Raw genomic sequence first — 16,896 nt, 5'->3', positions numbered from 1 at the left:
CAATGTCAGGTGACGTAGTATAAATAGGGACAAAGTCCACATAGAGACGAGGTCAGGATGGATGGGTCCGACAAACACAGGACTTTCACTCAGGAGGCTGCTGGTTTCCCGTGTGAAATCAAAAGTCAGCGTTGACTTATTTTAACTTACGTATGTAAGTTCATTTACGTAACATATCTTACTTATGTCACGTACGTAACGTAATTTAATTTACATACTGACGTAACTAACATACTTACATACATACGTATTAGTATTATAAGACTGCAAATCGACCATATGTTATGAATAATGACTAACAGGTAGAGACAGGACGAAAGGGAGGTGTCTTGTACAGTAATGATACTGTGGGATCGCTGTCGCTTTTGACCTATTAATCTTGGAAAATACCTGTGCTGACGTGTATACGTGTTACCATGGTTACCAAATGATTTGCATAAATATATACATGACTTATATAGATCAATAAGAGCACATCCTGAACAGATTTCATGATCAGCAGATGGATTTAATAGTAGTTTAGCTTTTGAAATAATGCTAAAATCACATATCTGCTATCATAAAATCCTGTGGTTAGTTTGTTTGCTTTCACACCACAAACGAACCGTACCAACGGACCAAGACCCACCTTTTCGCACTGTCACTCAAACTCTGGTTTGGACCAAACAACTGCACAGAGACCCTTGAGTGGAGGTGGCCTTGGTCTGGTCCCAAACAAACTCTGAAGCAGTTCATTTGTGGTGGGAATGTGATCCCACCTCGATCCGACCCAACTACCATAAACTACCATTAAAGCTGGGGTGGGTAACGTTAGAGAAACTAGCAAGAGACAGCTAGATTTTGAAAGTATCCAACGGCAAAAATCCCACCCCCTCCCTTCAGGCCTCCCTCCAAAGCCACTTCCCCAAAACACATTTTCAGTGCGCACAGGTAGGCAGGTAGGTAGAAGGACCGGCCCATGGGGCTTATTGCAGGCCTGCGACAGCCACAGATACTAGAGTTTTTTCAGATCATTTGATTTATTGATTGCTGTTGGGATGTAAAGAGAATTTCAACAAATATAACAAAATATGCTTCTGAAATACATTACCTACCCTAGCTTTAACATATCATGCTAACTGAACACGTCTTCTGTTTAACATGTTGACAGTTAGCATGTCATTGTACATGCTCAATATTAGCTCCCTTGTTCTGCTCAGTCGTTGGAAGGCAGCATGTCTTCTTTGCAAAGTGTGAAGCAGTACAGTATTTTCAAGACATTTCCTCAAAGTGCACTCGGCATTCTGCTGGTATAGTTTTGATTGGAATATATCCCAGATAATTACCACGATTATGAGCAAATGCCAAATGTGCCGTTGCTTAGTTGTTAAATTCATGGATGTGTAATAAGACCTGGATATCGGACCCAAAGATGGTGCCTATTGAGTCCAGTAAGAATTGCTCGCCTGGCGCATATGCGCAGTAGTGGTTCTCCCGCAGATTTTTAAATCTGTGACAAATCTGCGCTTTTCTTGGCTCGAGGAATGTTTTACAAATATAAAACCTCCATGGATCAAAAATTCATAATAGAAAGAGTCATAATTGACCTTGTTTGCAGTTCGAGGGTATCCTGTCAACAGTTTTACACAATACCACGAGTGGCATTGAAGCACTGAAGTGTCTTCTTTGACATAAGGAGAAGCTACTAGGGGTATGTAAATAGCACAGAGATATAGATAGATTACATGGAGGCATGTACTATTTTCACTAATATTTCTCAAGTGAGAAGGTGCTCTGAGTATGTGTCTTAGCTGAACAGAAGCCTGGTGCACAGGGTGTGCAGCATCTCCCAGATGTCTCCCAGCTCAGAGGTAGCAGGGTGACTGTGGCAGTAGGCTGGGCTACAGCTGCAGAATAACTCTGCTGCTGTCGGTGGGGAGAGGGACCGGGGGCAGCTTCTGCAGTATGGCCCCGGTGCAGTGGGTGGGGAGGGGATCATGGGGCAGGTGCTGCTGCATATCTCTGCTGCTGTAGGTGGGGAGGGGATATGGGGCAGGGGCTGCCACATATCTCTGTTGCTGATGCTGTAAAGGTGGGCAGGGGCTGGGGGGGTAACCTTTTCTGCTTGGTGAGGTTGTGGGCACGTGGTGAATGGGAGGTCCAGGCTGAACTGTTGTGTCTCCTCATAGCGGGGGGATGATCCTGGGATGGTGATGGGGAAGAGGGGGCATTGCGTCCCAGGGCCATGTCTATCTTCACCCGCTCTTTGTGTAGATAGAGTCCATCATAGAGGTCCCAGAGCCCAGAAATTTGTGGACAAAGTGAAACATCTCCAGTTGGAGCCAGATGACGTTATGGTTTCTTATGATGTGTCCTTGTTCACTTGCATCCCGACCTCAAAAGCAGTGACAGCGGTGAAGAGAAGAATGCAGGAGGACTCCACCTTGCAGCAAAGGACCAAGCTTACACCTGAACACATATGCAAACTATTCAACACAACCTACTTCCAATTCCGGGGACACTTCTACAGACAGATTCATGGCTGTGCTATGAGCTCTCCGGTCTCTCCCATCGTGGCCAACCTGTACATGGAACAGTTTGAGAAGAAGGCATTATCCTCGTTCCCGGGCACACCACCAAGTCATTGGTACTGCTACATGGATGACACCTTTGTGAAAATCAAGAAACAAGACTTGGAAGCGTTCTCAGAGCATATCAATACTGTGGACCCCAACATCAAGTGTGAGGATGCAAAAGAGAACCGCTTGGCCTTTCTTGATTGTTCTACACTCAGAGGAGAGGACGGAAAGCTCCAGATAGAAGTGTTCAGGAAACCAACACATACAGATCAATACTTGCTCTTTGACTCACACCATCCACTACAGCACAAGCTGGGTGTAATCCGGACATTACAACACAGAGCCCAAGAAGTGCCCACCGGCTCAGAGGGTAAGAAGAAAGAGGAAAGGCATGTCCAGAATGCACTCTCAGCCTGTGGTTATCCTACTTGGGCTATCAACAAAGTTAAAAGAGCCAAAAAACAGGACAAAAGTGTAACAGAACCAAGAAGGAATGGTGTCTCCATTCCTTATGTATCTGGACTGTCTGAAAAACTACAAAGGATCTTTAGACAGCACGATGTTCCTGTTTTCTTTAAACCAGGCGCCACTTTAAGACAGAAACTCATTCACCCTAAGGACAAGTTACCCACACAGAAACAGAGCAATGTTGTCTACTCCATTCAGTGCAGTGAGGAAAACTGCAAAGAACGTTACATAGGCGAGACCAAACAGCCACTTCACAAAAGACTTTATCAGCACAGACGACACGCTAACTCAGGATTACAGAGCGCCGTGCATTTGCATCTAAAAGCTACAAACCACACATTTGAAGACAGCGAGGTGAAGATTCTAAGTAGAGAGAAGAGTTGGTTTGAACGGGGAATCAAGGAAGCCATTTTTGTGAAAAAAGAGAATCCCTCTTTGAACAGAAATGGTGGTCTGAGATTTAATCTGCCCAAAGTCTATCAGAGTGTATTATTACCTTGGTCACGCCAATCACATGCTAATCAGGTACTTAAAAGTGATGAAGGAGATGCAGCCAGAAAACAATAGGCCTGATTACTGATTACTGGGACATCTTGGAAACTATTAGGTCAGTTTCAGGTGAAACTAGCTATTAACAGATACTCAGGCAGATTCCTTCCTGAGGGCAGGGCTTATGTAACACAGAGTAGCTTAAATTTCTAGTTCCCGTCCCAATTTTTTCACAATTGAGAATGACTTCCGGATGGGAGCTGAAACGTCTTGATTCTGAAAACAGTGTCCAGATGACTATGACTGAAACCTTTTCTATGATCAATTCAATTCAATTTTATTTTTATAGCGCCAATTCATAACAGAAGTTATCTCATTACACTTTTCCTATAGACCAGGTCTAGAACATACTCTTTGTAATATTATTTACAGAGACCCAACAAATCCCAAAAATAAGGTGGCACATCATCTTCTGATTTCCAAATTAATGTCATGGATGACATTATCCTAGCAATACTACTCCACCCTACTGTCCTAGGCAGTAGGGTGGAGACCACAATGCAGCTGTGTAGGTCATTTGTTCCTGTGTGGATCACCAGGCATTGAGGTCTCCTTTTTCAAAAGCTTCATTGCCTTGCCTGTGGTGCTGCAGCATTTAAATAACACTTTCTTACCAGGAAAAAGCTTGTTTGTGTCCAGGAATTTCCCATTAGAGTCAGCCAGCAGGACTGGCTGGCTAGTTGTAGGGCTTCCTTTTCAGGCTGAGTGGAAAGAAGCTGGGACAGGCAGAGCTGGCAGTGTGGCAGCTGGCTGTGTGGATGTATCAGTAGGTGCAAGGGTGTTGTTGGGCTGAGTGCAGAGCAGAGAGTGTGGGACAGAGACAAGGCAGGAGTTTGAGACACTGGCAGGGAGAGTCTGTGTCTCAGTACTTGTCACTGTGGAGACTGATGACAGTTGGTCTGTCAGGTGTTGGACTTGCCTGGTGAAGCTCCTTTCTCTATTCCCAGCTCCAGCAGGGCCATACTCTCCTTCAGCTGGTTGGTGGCGCTGGCAGGTGTGGGATGAGCAGAGATTGCCAAGGGGGTGGGGTTCCCTAATGGGCTCTCATCATCTTCACTGTCAGAGGGGACATTGATCCTCTTGTGTCCACCTCAGCTTTCAAAAGGGGAAATGCCTCTTGAAAAGACTCCAGGTGTGCTTCATTCCCTTGGACCATGCCCTTTCCTTTGGTGTAGTATGTGATGGTAAGCAGAGGGTCATCCTTGTCAAGGTGTTCATCTTTACAGACCTTTAATCTGCCTCCTGAGCTGATGCCCTCACTGGATACATATGTATAATTGTTGCACAGAGTATCTTTCCAGATGTACATGGAATCAGTGAAGAATATGAGGTTGTTCTTCTTCCTTTCTTCTTTTTGTTGGGCGTAGTCAGTGAAGAGGACCTGTGGGTTTTCACGGTATATCTTTTCCTTGAGTTTCTCCCTAGCTGTTCCACTTTCACATTTAGCAGGGTACTGAATCTCCTTGCTCTCTACTCTGAGAACTGTGCTGAGCTGTGCTGCCTTGTGATCAGTTTCCATGGCGACGACTTGTTTACTCCTAGGGGAGCAGGCTACCTACTTACTTTGCTAGCTTTTCTAGCCTACGAACACTGGCAAAAAACTGAACTATGTAGAATTTACCAGATATATTAATGTTACCAACAAGGATCCTTTTATTTTTCTTCTTGTCTTTATAAGGTACCTCTTCTGTTAGTTTCTCCTTTGGAATGTTGGTAACAGTTAACAGTTGCTAGCTAACTTGACTGTTGGCCAGTTGTTTTAAAAAATATATCCAAAGATGATAGTTCCTCTTTTGTTCTTGTTGATTAATGCAGTAACCTCTTCTTTTGAGTCCTTACTGAAGATTATTTGAAGGTATTTTTACAAAATGTCCCACATTTTTAGGTCCATGTTTGAGATGTATTCAGGAGCTCATCTTTGGTGCAGCTACTCTCATGGAATTCTCTCTCTCTCTCTCTCTCTCTCTCTCTCTCTCTCTCTCTCTCTCTCTCTCTCTCGCTCTTCCCCTCTCTCATTTTCTCTCAACCCAACCGGTGGAGGCAGATGGCCACCCACCCAGAGCCTGGTTCTGCCCGAGGTCTCTGTAAATTGTATTATAAAGAATACAGTCTAGACCTGCTCTATATGAAAAGTGCCCTGAGATGACTTGAGATGTTATGATTTGGCACTATATAAATAAAATTTAATTGAATTTAATACAAAGCATGAAGAGGACACTGTAAAATATCTCAAGCCTTTAAAATTGCTCGTAGATTAACACTTCGAGATTCAAAATCAGTCAAAATCAGTCAAAATCAGCAATAAGGCCTCACACATCTCTCTGAAGGTGAAAGTTCCTAAGTGAATGTAGACGTCACTGCTGGAGGAGTGTTTTAGCTAGTATAAGTCATTAATTAAGGTAGAAACCTTTTTTTACCCATGCCGAGATACAATAATGCTAACCTTAACCATAACCCATGATGATGTTATCCTCAATTTTACTGCGTTGTTGAACATTTTTTGTTCTGTCCACAAACTGATAGGCATAGCTCCGGTGAGACTGCACCCAGATATTTAATACTCAAGTATAACTACACAAAAAACTTTGTTAGAGTAACAAGAGTAAAGGTAATATGTTACTTCCACCCTTGCTCAGGACTATACCATATGACCTGAGCACACCCTGGACATAAGAGAAGGGAACTAATCAGTCACTGCTGTGTGTTTCAGTAGAATAAATGCCTGCAGACTCTAGGCACTCTTTGATAATACTCAAACTGTCATTGGGTTATGTTCTGAAAAACAAAATCTATGTATACCTTCTCTAAATAAATCTAAATCTACATCACAGCATTCTTCTCTCAAAACTCATTTTCTGGCCTGGTTGTTACATATTTAGTCACTATTTGTGCTTAATCAGATCTCCAGTGACCTAGACTGCCAGGAGACTTCCCATGATGTACTGAGCTCCTCTCTCCTCCTCTCCTTCTCCATCTGTATGCATTTTTATCCCATTAATGCATGTTACTAACTCAACATCTCTCTCCCGTAGTGCTTTCTCGTCTGTCTCGTCTCTCCTTCTGTCGCTTTCTGCAGGTATTTCTGCCTCCAGAGCTGCAGAGTCTGGATCAGTGATTGTGGGCCAACTGCTGCCCCTGTGTTCCTTATTAATCTTATTACTATTATTATCATTATTATTCCTATGACTATCATTCCTATTATTATTACTTTATTAATATTAATATTACCACTACCATTACATTATTATTATTTTAAAATTCTAGCTGGAAATTGCATTGTGCTTCCCCCTCCCCCCCTTCTCTCTCTCTCTGCCTCTTCCCTCCCTCTCTCTCTCTCTTTCTCTCTCTCTCTCTCAACCCAACCGGCAGTAGCGGATGACCTTCTGAGTCTGGTTCTGCCTGAGGTTTCTGCCTCTTAAAGGAAGTTTTTTAGGCAAAGATACACACCCCTGTCTACATCAGTGGAGCTGAGGTGGAGCAGGTGAACAGTTTTAGGTTCCTGGGAATCAGTATCACAGGATAGAGAACCTGACATGGTCCTCTCACATCTCCACCATGGTAAAGAAAGCTCAGCAACAGCTGTACTTCTTAAAAAATGAAGTCAAAATTCATCCATGCCAAGTTCTTGTCAACTTTTACAGAGGAGCAATAGAAAGCATCCTGACTGGAAACATCACAAACCGGCATGGGATGTGCACGGCCCAGGACAGGAGGGCTCTGCTGCGGGTGATTAAAACCACCCAGAACATCAGTGTTATCCATCTACCGAGCATCAGTAATATTGGTAAGATGAGGTGCCTGCGCAGAGCCCAAAGGATACTAAAAGACAATACCCACTGCAGCCACAGCCTGTTTACCCTGCTACCGCCTGACAAGCGATAGCGAAGTATCTGATGCCGTACCACCAGACTACAAAGCAGCTTCTTTCCCCAGGCTGTGAGACTGCTCAACTCCACCTTATCCTCCACAATCCACTGTAAATAAATGACTCTCTCATAAACCTTTTTTTACATGGCACTTTCTGTTATGCTGGTTTTGCACATTACCATACCACTAACGTTTGCCCTACCATCATTCCCACTATAACCAATATTTTCTATTTGCACTATAACTTATATTACACATATTACACTGATAATACACATCCTGTTCATATTTTCTTTACGTGCAGGCCCTATATGTATATATACGTATATATGTATATCTTCCTTGTAAATATAATTTAGTTTGCTACTTTGTATTTTATTGTTTTATTCTATTCGAATTTAAATATTTGAATATTTGTTTATACATTTTCTGTGTGTGTGTGTGTGTGTGTAGCGTGAAGGGGGCTACAACTTCATTTCATTGTGCAATCCTGTATTGTATGATGACAATAAAGCTGAATCTTGAACCTTGAACCTTGAAGCCTGAACCTTGATCTCTGTACTAATATCTTTAGGCTATGTTTAGCCTAGCTTAGTACAAACAGTTGCAGCAAAGGGAAACTGCAGACTAGCTCTGTCAATAATGAGAAAACATGAGCACTTCCATATTTGATATCTCAATTACCTTCCTTAAACATCAGAAAAGTAAACAATGATTTAGTTAACAGCTCCCATATCAAAACAGACTTTAAAAAGAATAAAATGGAAAGACCATAAACATAAATAAACAATAACTGTCTCCAATGTAAATAGAAAACAATGATAATATTAATCACATGGAACTAATTAATCAAAATTTTATAGTTGGCTTTTGATTGCCATTTTAAAGATCACTGTGTAGACTGCAAAAAATCACAACCAAAACGATCATTAATGTTTTATTTTAAGAGTATTCTTTTGCTTTTATTTGTTAGGAACAGCTGATAAGAGACAGGAAATGTGGGAGAGGGGGAGGGGGGGTGACATGCAGCAAAGGGCAGCGAGTTGGATTCAAACCAGCTGCGGTAAGGACTCAGCCTTGTACGTGTCTACCAGGTGAGCTACCAAGGCGCCCTGAATGTTTTATTGTTAGATTCTGCCTCTGCCCTTATTTTTGTGTACCATGTGTATGCTGGTCTGAAGTCGGCATGAGGTGTGCAGGTTGTCACTCCACATTCTGATTTTATAAATACCAGTTTCTATGCGGGAACTGCTGATGCATGGTATTTGTCTGGTCGCAGGAGTCAGTGAACAGACAGAGAAAGATAAAAGTGACCATTGTCATCCAACACCAGAGACCAACTCCCCCCATATACCACCACCTGTTATTATATGACCTAAGATACACAAGTCACTTGATGGCAACTGAGTCAATTACATTCACTGATGTAGACTGTGAAAAACCTAGCTATGAGCTCAGATCATTTGTTACATGGGTCATCTTGTTTACAAGCAAGTAATTCACCAATAGTGTATATTCCAGAATCACCTGGTTCTTGTTAACATTAGAGTTAGGTGGAGTTATAGTGCTTAAACAAGGTTTAACACCTGGTCTCAGCAAAGGAACTGAGCTTTACCTTTTCACTTTGGATAAGACAGCAAATATACATAAACATGTGATACAGCAGCTTTAACTGTTATTTCACAAAAACACACACATGCACAACATCATGTGACATACAGTAAGAGAGACACTAAGGCAACATAGTCAGGAACATTCAGGTAAAACAGGTTAGCAGGAAGTGGGTCACATTCCACTTTTTCTGTTTAGTTTTGTTTTGAATGTTTCCTACCTGTAGGACACCTGCTTTCTGAAGGTCAGCTGGACAAACTCTGCCTCCATCTGGGACACTGACAGCTGCCCCTCCTCCTCTACCCCCTCCACCTGCTTCACTCCTGGTACCTAAAATAAATACAAACATATATTAATTCCCAGTTTTCCAAAGCAAGTTTACTGAGCTCATCTGAATACACTCACACAGGGACACATCTTGTGCCCAGTGTAACCTAGCAGATGTGAGCGTAGCTTTACCAGTTCTTTTAATGTCAGTTTAAGGGCTTAAACGTAACACACTGCACTGGTAGGCTTGACAACAGAGGAAGGAATCAACTCTTGGATAACAGATGATATCTGTTCATATCAGTAAGAACATTGTATTATTGTAATATTTTCTAACTATAATGATGTCCTAAACTAGGTTACTTTTTTACTATAGGTAGGCTACGTAGAAGCACACAGTTTTACGGACCAGTAAACCCCCCCACACACACACCTGACAGCTGCCGGACTCCAGCGTGCTCTTGGTGCTCCCCTCCGCGGCGAACACGTCCTCCTCGGCCACGTCCTCCAGCCCAGGCCGCTCCTCAACTGGAGGAGCGGAGTTTCTCATCATCCCTGCGGTCGCTGTGTCCCCTTTGTTTAAAGAGTAATAATGGTATAATGTGGTAATTATATTATCTGCACTCTCTCGACTCTACTTCCTGCTGTGTTCCTGTATTTTTAGAAGTTACTATTTTGGTGCGTATTTAAATGACGCTCGTCTCTGTCCCATCCGCCGTGTACCGCGCTCGTTAAATAATCCGTAAAACCGCGCCATATGTTAAATCAGTCAGGACACCAGGTCACTGTGAGAAATTAACTGTATGTCAATGAGCTCTTCACGCAGTAATGAAAAGTTGTCAGCGGTAGGTGCGGTGTTCTGCTCCGTAGTCCATCTAGATGTTGCAGGAAATCAGCTGAGCTCTCTCTCTCTCTCTCTCTCTCTCTCTCTCTCTCTCTGTCTCTCTCTCTGTGTATGTCGCTCTCTGTCTCTTTCTCTGTCTCTCGCTCTCTCTCCTCTTGGCATCTATTGAATAATGCAACTACTAATAATGGTGACGAATGAACAAAATTATGCATTAATATATTATTTGTTATTGGGCTGCATTATAGTGCAAGGTACCTCTGTCATTCTGGCCCCACCTCCCTCTGATGAAACAATAAAATCTGACGAGATCACTGTCCAGTAGGTCACCCTTCATAAAGGGGTCATAATGACTTTATTGATGATTGGCACCTCATTTACTAATGCTTTATAGATCATTTATCATCTGGAAAAGAGCTACAGAACATCTGACTATAATACATTTATTGCAACTTAACATTTACAACTGCAGGCTTTATTGACATTTATATTTAATATGACATACTGATTTTTTCTGTTGGCTCAGAAAGTGAGAGAGCTGTGAGCCTTTATTAACGACTTTATAAACTAGAGAATTGATGGTTTATTTAAAGTTGGAGCCATGCTTAATGCTTTTATTAATGCTGACTTTTTTAACAAATTATAATTAATGACTCACTGGTCAGAGAGATTTTTCACAACTTGGTAACCCAAAAGCTGTTCTTATTAATGGTTTATAACTGATTTATAAGTAGTAGATTAGTAAATAATAACATTTATAACGCTCTATAGAAAGACACCCCCAATAAATAAATTAATAAAAAGAAACAGCAACATGCAAGTATGTGGAGTTCCCATCAAGCTTCAGTAACAATATTAACTGCACTGTTGACAAACAGTAAAAACAGTAGTAGGACTTCTGAGGCTATGTTAATGTAGAACAGTGTGTGTGTGAGAGTGTGTGAGACTACAAATTTATAACAGGAAGTCTGCATTACAAACTGGAGCTGACATGGGCATTATCAGGCATGGACTGTCCAAGGCTGAGTTGCAATATGGGAAATGTAGGATCTAGTTTTTTTGGAGCTTGACCCATACACATACACTAAAAGTCAGACTATCTCAATCTCTACTTCTTCAACTGTGACCATTTTTTTAAATCATTGGAGTGCCCTTTTAACTTTAAACTAGTACTGCTAATGTATCTTTGTGCTATTGATTGGGTACCATATCAGCAAAATACAACTGACTTTTTTGTTCTTTAGGTACAACAACATATTGCTTCATAAATGTGTCTCAGTAGGATACTGGAAACTTAGCACCACATAAAGGAAGAAGTAAACACAATGTAAGATATTGTAAAATACTTGTTTAAGTCCACTAACATCTCATATTTCTGAGGAACAAGTATAGGTGTGAACAAACACTATATCCTCTCTCCCACCTGATGCAGTCACCATCATACCTGTAGCTCATAGAAAACGTATGCAAGAAATAGCAGGGCTCCCAGCACTTCTCCTAGCCACTGAGCCTGAATAAAACACTAGAAAGATCACAGAATGTGTGCAACCACTCAGAAGTATACCTGGTTTGATACTGTATGTAGAGGATGGCATCATGAGTGTAGATATGATAATCGATACCTAGAGACTTTATAGTGTAGAAGATGATATAGTCCTGTGATGATGTAATTTCTTAACCAATCATTCTTCATCCATTCTTCAACAGGCCAAATACTCTTACTACTATATAGTTACCAATACTTTCTACCTGGGAAGAACACTCAGAGAATATTATATATGTTATGTAGAAATATTTAAGATTGCTCAGGTCAGTGTGTATTTCAAACAATAACCAATGATCAGACAAAAATTATGTTTTGGTTTAAGTCATACCTGTTTAAACTTCTGTTTAACTTCTGTTAAGTTTAAGCTTCCTTATCAGAGAGCTATGATATGGTCAACAGTCTAGAGGAATGCAGCAGAAATTATTCCTTCAACTAGGGCTGGTGGTCATGAGTGGTGTCTATATGAAGGAGTAAATGCTAAAGTATTCAGGACTCAGTGTGTGCAAACTCTCTGAAAGCTCAGCGCTCACAAATCATCGCTTCCTTTTCTTGTACCTCAGAGCAGTAAACACAGTGACAATTTCCATCTGAGGGCCGCAAAACACCAGCAGGGTGCAGTGTGGAGTTATACACAGATCTAGGTGGGATGATTGTGGTACACACAGACACACACACAAACGTTTGTTTTACTATCCCCGTGGGGGGCAGTCATTGACATAATGCTTTCCCTAGTCCCTTACCCTAACCTTAACCATCACAACTAAATGCCTAACCTTAACCCTAAAACCAAGTCTTTACCCTCCCAAAGCGTAGGGAGGTATTAGAGTTTATAAGGTGATGAAGGTGATGATGTCAGTCCTACAGGGGGCAGCAGAACTCAGCATCTCTGAGAGTGATCTGACGGTGGAGAGGAATTCTCAAAGAGCAGGAATATCAATAGTTTCAAATAAATAGTTCAAATACATATATCTACTATTTTAAAGCAATGCGCTACATAAATATCCACTATAATCTAAACCTGCTTCATTACTGTTGATGGAGTTGAAATGTTCCATGCTTCATCATATCTTGTCTCTAAAACTGAACTTTCTTTTTACAGAGAAGAGAAGAGAAAGAAAGAATATGTCATGGTTTGGGTTTTTTGTTTAGTTATATCCTGTTTTATTTTGTTTCTTCCTAATGTGTCTTGTGTAGCTTTACTTCCTTTCATTGTGTGTTTTCTCTCCAGTGTTGACTATCTGCCCCGCCCTGATTAGTTTCACCTGTGTCTTCCCTCACTATGCATTTAGTCTGTGCATTTAGCCTGTCTCATTGCCAATTCTTTTTTGTACCAATGTCTCAAGCGTTCCAGCCATTTCTAGTGTTTTTGGATTTACCCCATTTGTTGGACTTTCTGCCTGATTTGATTGGACTTTCTGTCCAATTTTTGACTTTCTGTCTGCTGCTTTGAATTTGTTTGGCCGTGCTGGACTGCTTTCCCAGTTTAAACTTTGCCTGCCTTATCATACCCGTAAGCCTGCTGTACACTTTCTTTTGCCATTAAATCACTTCACCAGCTCTACGTCTGTGTCTGCGATTGGTTCCTATTTCCTTGTGTGCCTGAGTTCCCTGCTTCAACATCCACAACATCATTTTAAAAAAATTGTGGGTGCATCTTAAAGGATAGGTTTACATTTTTTCAAGCCTGTCACATGCCCCCATGTATAATGAAACAGTTTTCTGTTGCTGTAATTGTGCCTCCTGTCCATACTGACAGAGAAGAGATTCCTTCACAATGCAATTCTATTGTATGTGATGAGTTAATATGAGGCTAATTTGTTGTTTAACATTGTTGCGTAAGGAACAGATCTCAGTATGAATAGGAGGAGTGATTACAGCAACCAAAAACTGTTGCAAAGTACTGGGAAAAACTCTTGCTGTAAAGTCACTGGTGTAAATTTAAGTGATCTATGCTGCTTGTATCAGGTCAGAGCCACACAGAAAGCTCAGGTCATCCTATTGGACTCCCAGCACCCTCTACATAGTGAGTTTAATTTGCTTCCAACAAGGCAGAGGATTTGTCTCCCTAGAGGTGACACAAACAGATACACAAGGTCTTTTATTCCATCAGCTATTGGCTGAAAATGTGATTTGGCCTGTTACTAGCTGTGGATGTGACACCCCCTTTTTGTTTTTTGTTTTTTTTACGCTGCCTCCTCTGATGGTGACGTCAAGTGACAATGACAACAGTGACGTTAGCGTTAACCTGTGTACTTGTGTTTATTTTTTGTATGTACTCTATGTATTAATATATTGGATTGACATTTTATTCATTGTTGTATTTAATATTCACTACTATTAACTGCTGTTTGCAAGCCAAATTGCCCATCAGGGACATTAAAGCTTTGCTCTCTCTCTCTCTCTCTCTCTCTCTCTCTCTCTCTCTCTCTCTCTCTCTCGACATGTGCGTGTTTTTTATTTTTTAAGAAACTAGATAAAATGTGAAACTATCCTTTAACAAACCTATACTGGGAGATGCCAAAGTTGCTCTTTATAAAGAGCAAAAATCAATGAATGAATATGAGCCACCCTGCTCACCCAGGTTGTCAGCCAATACAGCTTTTCAGAACTGTGGAAACACAAAGCACACAGGCATTGTCTGTCCCATTGATAAAAACCCAGAATGCTGACTTTGCTGAACTGCAGCCAGTCTAACGGCTTCTACGTCCGGTCTGCAGCAGCTAGCAACCCCAAAACCTCCCCAAAATGCCCTTAAAACAGCCCCAACCCCCAGCTGCCCAGCCCAGTTGCTCTTGGCCTGTGTGTGCATGGAGCTGCTAAGCCCCTGTGCTGGCTGGCCAAAGCCCTGTGGGATTAGACTAATGCAGACGGCGGGAAGCCACTGGTGGTGAAACAACAGGCATGGGAAGTGCCCTATAACTTTACATTAGAATTCACTCTTAGCTACAAACTATGGTCGGTTGTCTTTAATTGCATTAGATTGTATAAGTGTTCATGTTGTTGTATCTATGTCATGTATATACAGTATCTGTGTTGTAAAAGGCTTCTTTAGGTTGTGCATCTCTAACAGTCTGCATTCATTAGTAGAACACTGAGACAAGATACACTGGTGGTATTTTTTAATTAAATTTTAATTTTGATCCATTTATATATTTATTGGAGAGTGACAAATTCAGGAGGTACACAAAAAGGACAACACTCAACACTTTCTTCACTCTGATCTGTATCCTCCCTGTTGTCTTTTTCTTTCCAAATCATTTATACGTATTTGTATGATTTATCTTTTTTTTATGATTTTATGATTTATCTTTTTAAAAATCTTTTTATGTATGTATATAAAACATGAAAAAACACAACCACAATGAAAAAAGGCAAGTTTATTTGTATAGCACCTTTTGGTAATTTAAAGTGTTCTATATAAGACATGAAAAGGCATTTAGACAAGATGAAAGAGAGCGCCCATGGAGCGGTAACTTCAAAAGCAAACTACCAGGTCTGGATTAGGAGACTGATGCCAGGCCTTGGAGGGGAGTTTGCCAGCTAGTAGTTGATGGCTGCGCTTACACCATGGGGCCCTGTAAGGCTTAGCCCAAATAAATGACATGGGGCTGCTACCTTATGGGCCCACCACTTGCAAGGCTAGACGTAAGGATCGTTGCGTTGCCAGCTGGCTGGCAGGTGAAGGCAGGAGCCTTGGTGTGCTTAGTTAGGCTAAAAAAAACTGTTCAAGGGATCTGGAACGTCACCTCTCTGGTGGCGAAGGAGCCGGTGTTGGGGCAAGAGATGGAGCTGTGCCAACTACTGTAGATATACAGTAGCTGGGCTCACCTCCTATTCGCATTGCACTGGCTCTGGAACCAAACTCCTTGATAGGGGCTGGACTTTCCAGTAGATGAGGAAGTATTCAGATCCTTTAGTTAAGTAAAAGTACTGATACCACACTGTAAAAATACTCTGTTAAAGTAAAAGTTCTGCATTGAAAATAAGAAAATAAGTAAAAGTATTTAAGTGTAGTCAGGAAAATGCACTTGAAGAATTAAAACTAAAATACTGCAGAAAAATGACCCCTGCGACTGTTACTATTATATATGACAATTATTATATCATTAGATTATTATTACTCATGCATTCATGTAAAAGCAGGCTTTTACTGTTGAAGTTGTTTGAGGTGAAGCTTATTGCAACTAAGGATTATTTTCATTATGGATTAATCTGCAAATTATTTTCTCGATTCACTGATTGATTGTTTGGTTCATTAAAATAGTGAGAAATGCCATTACAATTACACAGAGCCCATGTGACACCTTCACAATGCTTTTTTGTCCAACAAATAGTACAAAATTCAAAATGATCAAAAACAAATTCAAATTCTTAAAATAATAGAAAAGATCAGCAGCAAATTCTCATATTGATGAAGCTGGAAACATGAAATGTTTTTGCATGACTTAATGACTTAAACGATCATCTACTAAAGGTTACAGTTGTTTAGGGCCAGGACACAGTGTATATCCTTTTCTGTGATTTTACTTAAAATGGGCCTTTTGTTAGTGAGTGGATGTAAACTAAATAAATGAGTCAAGTAAATATTAGAGAGTCTGCCGTCAGAGGGTCTCATATTGGCTTAATCATGATTTCTATTTGAAAATTTCAATGGCAGTTTTTTAAATGCTGCTATTCTTTTGACTTGAGTAATCTACATTAGTAATATGTTAATAATACATTTGCACGACAGCAAATCTGTTCTAATCACTCCGTGTCAGTTGTTGTTGCTCCACTGACCCTGGGGAGCATTGTTTCTAAATCTGCCCTCCGTCCAACCACACAGGAAGAACAATACAGCTGCATTGTGTCACTGACTGACTGACAGAATAGATATGTGTGTATCTGTTTGATGCACTATCACTCAGGTAAAATCCCTCTGTGTCTTTAGTTTGGTTCCTGACCTCATTGTATCTGTCATGCCCTTCTCCCCCCACTTCTCAGTCCAGTAGGGTTTGTTTTGGCAGCCCTTGGTGTCTGGTGTGTGGGTGGCACTGGGTCGCACCAGGGTGTGGACCCAGCTTTGCCCCCCCATCCTCAACCCTGATTCTGCTGACAGGGCCCAACCCACCATGAGATAATGCCATTCCAGAGGGATCGTGACTTAAGCCTCTCTTTCTGGCTCTCAGGTATATAAAGAGGAGACA

At 41.2% G+C, this 16,896-nt stretch overlaps 1 protein-coding gene across 1 annotated transcript in view; it reads right to left on the bottom strand.

The window, feature by feature from the left end:
• LOC122872197 overlaps positions 1 to 9,383 on the bottom strand; it is a 53,779-nt gene extending 44,396 nt beyond the window's left edge. The window contains exon 1 of the mRNA XM_044188107.1: positions 9,274 to 9,383. The gene's annotated coding sequence lies outside the window, so the exon portion shown is untranslated. The remainder of the gene's footprint in view (positions 1 to 9,273) is intronic.
• Between the last annotated feature and the right edge of the window lie 7,513 nt (positions 9,384 to 16,896).

Source organism: Siniperca chuatsi, linkage group LG24, assembly GCF_020085105.1.
Source record: "Siniperca chuatsi isolate FFG_IHB_CAS linkage group LG24, ASM2008510v1, whole genome shotgun sequence".
Lineage (NCBI taxonomy): Eukaryota > Metazoa > Chordata > Actinopteri > Centrarchiformes > Sinipercidae > Siniperca > Siniperca chuatsi.
Note: the sequence above shows the minus strand (reverse complement) of the source record. Positions and strands in the feature narration are given on the sequence as shown.